General features: G+C 32.4%; 1 long non-coding RNA gene across 1 annotated transcript; it reads left to right on the top strand.

Moving 5' to 3' along the window:
• Window positions 1-483: 483 nt before the first annotated feature.
• On the top strand, window positions 484-5,811 carry LOC149547384 (uncharacterized). The gene is made up of 2 exons (XR_016353867.1): window positions 484-2,786; window positions 5,449-5,811. It is a non-coding gene; the product is annotated as an uncharacterized LOC149547384 (long non-coding RNA).
• Window positions 5,812-7,629: the final 1,818 nt, after the last annotated feature.

Genomic DNA, 7,629 nt, shown 5'->3' with positions numbered 1-7,629 from the left:
ATTCAATTTTGAACAATGTATTAAAAAAAAAAAATCATTTTTATTAGAAAAATATGTCTTCCTCAATTTTTTCTAGCATTGTAAACATTACTTAAAAATATATGTTATATTGTACACTATAATTTCTTTTCACTCATCTATTATGTGACTTTTATAATGTTCAACATAAATTATTTTACTTCTTATTTCAATACATTTAAATAAATTTATTATATTATAATTTATAACAATAAAAAGCTAGAAAGACCAAAAAGAAATTCTAATTAAACCAATGAAGTTTCCCAAATCATCTATAATCTACAGCAAAAAATAAATTTAAAAAATCATTATTATATTGTAAAAGAAATATAAAAGAAATCATCTACAATCTACAGTAAACTTTTTTCTTTATTACATTGTAAAAGAAATGAATTTAGCAGCTTCTAGATACTTCGAAATAGACTTAGTTATTCCACCATATGTCCAGAGACACCTGCAGAAAACAACTTTCCCCCGAAATTTCCAAAAAAAAAAATCCACTTTAAAAAGCAATAATAATTAGCCTTTCAGGGCAACAGAAGTCATCTGGACTTTAGATCTATAAGAAGGAAATCAATTTCATCACAATGTTTGCAGGGTTAGGGTTATTTAAGGGTAAAAATAATAATTTGAGGAGCTTAAATTTTATGGCACAGGTAACAGTTAAACTGCAGAAAGCTTTGTTTAGTTCGGAATACGGATTGAAACTTGAGTTGGATATTTAGCAACAACTTTGTTAAACAAAATTGATTTTATATATGATGAATTGGATTCTATTGTATTTTAGAAGAGAGTTTTTTCTGTTAGTCTGAATAGAAGATCCAACACTTGCAAGTTTTTCCCTAAGCTGAGGTTCCCTGGATATATCTGTGGTATTGTCTATATGTGTTTGGCCTTTGTTATTTTGCTTCCGCTATTTAGCCTCTGTTAATTAACTTAAAGTATTAATTGTTATAAAACAGATTGAACTTCTTTTTGTTGATTTATTGTGCAATTGATCTGTAGCTAGACTATAAAAAATTAACAATATTCACTCTCTGAACTAATTTTTCTGCCCTAGTGTTATAAAGGATCCTGAAATTTTGCTTCAGCCAAAAAAATAAAAAATCTATTCTGGCTGGCCCTTGAGAAGATGCAAAATCCTAGTAATACTCAAAAACTTTTTTTTATGGGAGTTCGAGTAAAAGGACGAAATTTTATTGCACCTATTCAGAATAGGCAGCACAACCAAGGGTAAATCCCTGTTTCTGTTTTAGCAATGTTTTATTGCTTATGCATTTACTGAGATTCTACTGTATTGAGGATCAGAAATCCTTATGAGAACATGACATGTATTAAGATTGTCTAGGTTAAAAGCCAATTTATATTTAATTTTATGCCTCAGTGAATTAGGATCGATTTTTTTTCAATTTTTTTGTTTGTCTGCTCAATTCGATTGTTGCTGAATCGATAACTGGGTTTTGGATCCGGGCTTGATTGTCTCTACGTTGAGCTTGCATAAGCATATATGACTAGCGCTCCAACAGGACAAATGAAACATTGGGAATACAAAAGGTGTGCGTTACAGGCACATTCTATATTGGCTCTTTATTTCTTGTTGCCAATGATTTTTAAAATTTAAAGAGTTTATTTAAACATCTATAGAATACATTCAAGAAATTCTACAGTAGTTTATGCCATTCTAAAGTATAATTCTAAAAATTAAAATAATGCAATATTTCATTTAAATACTAATCATTTTATTAATGAAATTCTTTATGAATCTTTTTTTATTCCAACTTATTAAAAAAACCAAGGCCCCTAACTTACTGGGGCTTAAATGAATTAAGTTTCGTGAATCATCTGCCAGTATCCAGAAGGTTCGTTAGGACACTTTAAAATTAATGAAATCCCACTTTACTCAGCACAGGGAATGAATTTCCATTGACGCATCTATTTAAATTCATCCTTTTCTAAGCCACGGATAAAAATGTTTGAAGGCGTTAAAAAGGGTTTTATAGCATTTAATTATCTATTTAGTCTGAACTAAAGGGTTTGAGGGGAATTTTTTTCCATAAATATTTTTCACCAGTAGCAGACAGTACTGTGAAGTACAAATATCGTCTCGCCATGGTCGAGGTACTTAACTGAAATTACAGAGTTCACCTATACTATATTAAGGGACTTTAAGGTTCACCCTCTGGCATAGCTTAATTGCCCCGGGGTCGATCAAGGTCCCTATACTTTGTTCATCTTTCTCTCCGTCAGCCAGAATGTCTATGTATTCCTGGCTAGCCATGAAAAAGATGCAAAATGTTATAGATTGTTAGCATAAGCACGGTTTTCCTTTTTTATTAAGTCTGCCCTGTTTTTGTTATAACAATGTTCTATTGCTTATGGTTCTTAGTGCTGTTAGAGAATGTCACAACCCAATTTGGCAATGCCGATCAAAATGAGTGATTTTGCCACCTGGACCCTTATTAGAATTTGTTTCTTTTACCTTAATTGCAATTATTTCAAAAGAGTTAGTTATAATATTCGGGGAAAAGAGCAAATTAGGTCAGTTATTCTTTTATTGTATTAAGGAAGGGTTTGGAAAAAAAAAAAAACAAAAAGGGGGGACAGCCGATAGGAAGGAAAAACAAATGACAGAGTAGAATAGGGGAGATACAGCAAAAAGAAAAGAAAAATGTCATTAGCAAATAGGGATCACAACAAGATTCCATGGGAGGCACTCAAGGAAGAAGGGCTGAGGAAGCAGACCAAACAACTGGAGTTTTCAGTCTCAGGTGCCTTCTTGTTTCATATGCAAATCTCTTTGTGTGTCTTGTAAATAATTTGCTTCATGAGTGATGTATATTGAATACTGTGCTGAAACCTTTTGAAATACAACATTGTTTTGACTGAAAAATATTATTGAAGACGTAATTATTGCTTGGTCTTGGGATATGTGTGAATGGCATTCAAAACGTTATTGCTGTTTCTTTAAAAATGTATTTGCTGATACATTGATACTGTTAATGTCGTATTTGCTGATACTTTGAAAACTGTTAATCCTTAAAAACGTGAGCTGTTACCTTCATGTTACCTTCAAAATGAAATTGCTAATTACTATTAATGTTGTTATCTTTAAATGTATTCTCCATTACCTGTGAAGACCCTACCTCTTAGTCTTAACTATAGGATATAAATAAAACGTATTCTGAATATACAAGCATTAAAAGGGTCTATGTTCCAAGTTAAAATGACATTGATAAGGGTTTATGTAAAAATTCCAAGGGAGATTCGGTGATGCTATCAGAGTAATTGAACCTTAAATGATTAAGGATGATCTTCTTGTCTAATACTGAAGCAAGACCGTTAGGTATAGTTGGGTTGTTTGTTTGAAAACACAAACGTTTAGGGACTTAAGCACAAATGGTACAGAACCCCTGCCTTATATCAATACAGAATCCTTTTTATTTCATCTTTACTCCTTTACTAAACCCCCCCGCCCCCAATCTATTATACGATCTGTTTGTTGCAAAGTCGGGAATTAACTTCAAGGCATCCTCTGACCAAATTCCCGTAGGTGTTAAGCTGTGAATAGAGAAGACTAACTCATTTTATCCTTTGGTCAAAAGTTACTAAAAACACTAAATTTAAGACATCAAACTTGATTCGATGACCATATGAATATTAGACCATGAAACAATTGAATGCTGAATTTAAAATGCATTGATTGATTAGAGGATAATTCAACAACTAGTTGTATACTTCTTATTTTCTTGGAAAGCCTTTTTACCTTACTGTAACAGTAAAAGAAACTTTCCAAATTAACTCTAACCTTCTGTAAGAACTTGCTATTAGAGCAGATCCTATGTATAAAAAAAGAGACCATATGCTGTAGTACTTTTCTTCATTTTAGTATTTAAACGAATCTTTTAAAAGACCTGTTAGAGGCTGTTGAGATTATCATTATTAGCATGCTTTCAGAAATTTTGTGGAATGATAACAAGCTGTCCATCAGCACTGTTGGGTTAGTTCGTGTAGATATACATTTCATGTAAAAGGAAATCTTAGCCATGAAATATGATATGTAAATACTGAGTACTGTTAAGGCTGCAAGATAAGTAGAAATCAGACGTAAATAAGTTTACTTTGGGCAAACTGTACTATGCTGAATAATTGCAACTTTCACAATGTACGGTTGTCTGTATTATGAATTCATCAGTAGATGCCAGTATACTTTAAGGTTAGTACACAAGGATACATTCTATCAATCAATTCAGATTGTTTCTAGGTGTTAGTCTAAAAGACACTTGTGATCAAAGATTTTTCTCATAATTGGAAATATGTAATTATTGGATATTGGATTTGTGATCTAATTGTTTAGTTTGGTGAGGTCTCTATTGATCCTGAGTAGGGATAAGGAATTGTTTTTGAAGTATGGAGCATTAATATGTCAATAAAGAATAAGAAGATGTGTTGGCTTCCTTAATTGTTTTTGTACTTGCCATATATTGACTACAGATGTTGCTATTAGCCAAGAAGAGTGAATATTTTATCATTACTGTGTTTCTTATGTTTAGATTTTCTTGAAGTAAATGACATTATTAAGAAACTGACATGTTTGATAATTAAGTGGATGTTTACTTTTCTTCTATATGTATAGAATGCCAATGAGATTCATGCTGTGTTATGAGTTAAGGGAGAGTCTTGGTGTAATGTTTCTATATGCATGGAATGTAATTAGATTTTACAAGGTATGATGGGTTGATAAAGTCATATAATGATTTTATGATGATTTTACCTGGCTTGTTGAAAATGCCACATTATGGATTACTCATGATTCTTATTTTACATGTTTCACATGCATACATGATGGTTATGATGTGATTTGAAATTACAAATACATTCTTTTAATTATGATAGATGGATACTGACTTGATTATGTGGTTTTTGTGAATGTCTGTGTAGTATATAAATCTTAGAATATGACTTTTGTTACTACACGACTCCATTACTCCCCTCTAAGTTTTACTTGTTTAGACTATCTCGTTGTTGGGTTGGGTATCTTTCATGTCAGGAAAGATTTCGGGGAAGCTTAACAACTTCGTGGTAGGGTGGTAAAGCACTCCTACAATATTCTCGCCCTTACATTCTTAGACAGGTTCTGAAGCTCTTTTCAACTTGGTCGTCATGGTTATACCACCTGGTATCTGGTATTTGGTATTAGTAATCTAGTAACGAAATTACAGTTTCTTTTAAAATTTGAGCACATATATATATATATATATATATATATATATATATATATATATATATATATATATATATATATGTATCAATTTAATTAAGGTTAATGATAGTTAATCGACTAATGTTGACTAGTCAACATTCAAAAGACCATGACTCTCATTGATTTTTCTACATTGTATGGAGACTGCTGATGTGGCGTTGGTTTTGCAGGGTCAGTCCTTACAGAGAACATAAGCTCTATGACAGATTAAGATTTACTCGAACGGATAATTTATTTGATGCACTTCTTAATATGTGGGACGTGTTCAGGATTGAATTCTTTTAAGCTATTTTTGAATTATAGCTGAACTGAAAAATGGATTTTGGGTTTGGAATTGATTTGCCCTGTTTTGAGTTTGAATAGCATTTCAATAGGAATGATCATTATTGTAGGCTTGTTCAATTTAGCTGTTTGTACCAAATGTCATGTTCAAACACCAACGAGTTCCAGGTTTGCATGTTCAATTAAGCTATAAGCCATCATGTAGATTGAGTTCAATTTGCAAATCTGATTCAGAGCCAGAATTCAGTAAATTACGGTAGTCTAGCAGTCTTAAAGTTTAAGGATGTAACTATCCTTGATTGGTGATCATTATTATAGAAGTATATCACCTAACTAAGCATGGCCATCACTTACTTCACAGTTTCACGTTGCATTGCTTGAAATGGGCCATATTATTTTCCTCCTGTGATTTTCTTCCATATTTTGAAGAAGAGGGCATTCTCTTTTAAGCAACTGTTAGATTTTATGGTATCAGACATTAAATCTATGTTGGGGAAGGGAGAGGTTCGATCAAGTCAAAAAAGAGATTGCCACAAGATTAAGTTGAATCTTTCCTGTAAAAATAGAAGGGTCCCTTTTCATAATAGTATATTCAGTTAACAAGTCATGATTAGAAATTGTTCCTATCAGTTCAAAGTTTTTCTTTTTTAAAGCACGTATGGATCATATGAAATTTTTTAATTTTGAAATAAATAAGTCTCTGAATTCTTCATTAAATGATTGATAATCATAAAATGTACCTTTCCCACTTTTTTTTTTTTTCTAGTAGTGAAATGAAATATGTTGTCGGGATGGGTATTTGAATTTCCATTTAAATTTTGATTTTTGAATGTTACTATTATGTTATGTAATATGTTACGATGTTAAATAGTCAATAGATATTTTAATTTGGTATATTATACTTATTCATAAAAAGAAAAACATTATTTCATAACTAGCATTTCAAATTCTATATACATACCATACAATACCCTTCTTTGTCCCATGCCCCAAAAATAAGACCCATTGTCCCCCCACGTCCCGCTGCCCCAACAGACCCCAACACTGCTGTTACACTAGTTTGTAGAGAGTTTATAGCTAGCTTTAGGGAATTCTGCATACTTTACCAAGAGATACGGCACCTTAAGGCAGCTGTTGTCATTGGCACCTCTACTGCTATGCTTCTGCTTCAGGGAATTCCCTTCAGTTATTAATTATAGAGATTGTAAATCAGAGTATCATCATTCTTAGGGTTGGAGCAACTTTAGAAGAGAATTTTGAAAGAGCGTTTGAATGGTCCTGCAGATTCAATTTCTAAATGGTATAATTTCTCTCTCTGCTCCGTATATTCTAAAATAGTTTGGCTGGAGAATTGACATAGTTGTTTGACAGGGGATATGATCAACAGTAGTTGTTTGATTGGCTTTCATTTTCAAGAGAATTAAAAATAGTTGTCAACTCTCTTGAAAAAAATCTCCAATCGAGTAACTTTATGAGATATATTAATTTGCAGCAGGTGTTAATAAGGAAGATCTTTGAAAGAAGCGACAGCGTATTTGTATCCTTTCTATGAAGGGAAAACTAGTGCAAATTTTTTTTAAAAATTCCGATCTAGAAATGGATAACCACAAAGAAAATAGATAATAAATGTGAAGTGATGGAGAAAAGTCTATAGGACCAAGGACAAAGATGGGATTAATTCATTTCCAGCACTCTCCAAATGTCCAAATACTTGTACATATGGAACACTTCTTTTAACTACCATGTGGGACCCAGCACTAGGGGAGAGGATTCAGTAGTTGTGCACCCTAACTTCGCACTTCTCAAAATCTTATGTGGAAATTTCAAATCACTCTCATTTTTTGATAGTAGCTTACTTGGCAAGTCCCCTGATTATAACTAAGGTTTTAGAGCCACATCATCAAATATAATGCCACATCAGCATGCTTTTTGTCAAAGTGTCCAAAACAGCCCAAAAAAAAGTGAGACCAATCATAGTGCATTGGAGACCCCATACTTGTGCAGCGGACGTGGCATCACACTATTGGTTGTTTTTTTGGGAAAAGGGACACTTTTCATTCACTTATGGG

The sequence above is a fragment of the Cupressus sempervirens genome, chromosome 7, assembly GCF_028749045.1.
Source record: "Cupressus sempervirens isolate cs-2001-9-10 chromosome 7, ASM2874904v1, whole genome shotgun sequence".
Lineage (NCBI taxonomy): Eukaryota > Viridiplantae > Streptophyta > Pinopsida > Cupressales > Cupressaceae > Cupressus > Cupressus sempervirens.
This window is presented reverse-complemented; position numbering and strand designations above follow the sequence as displayed.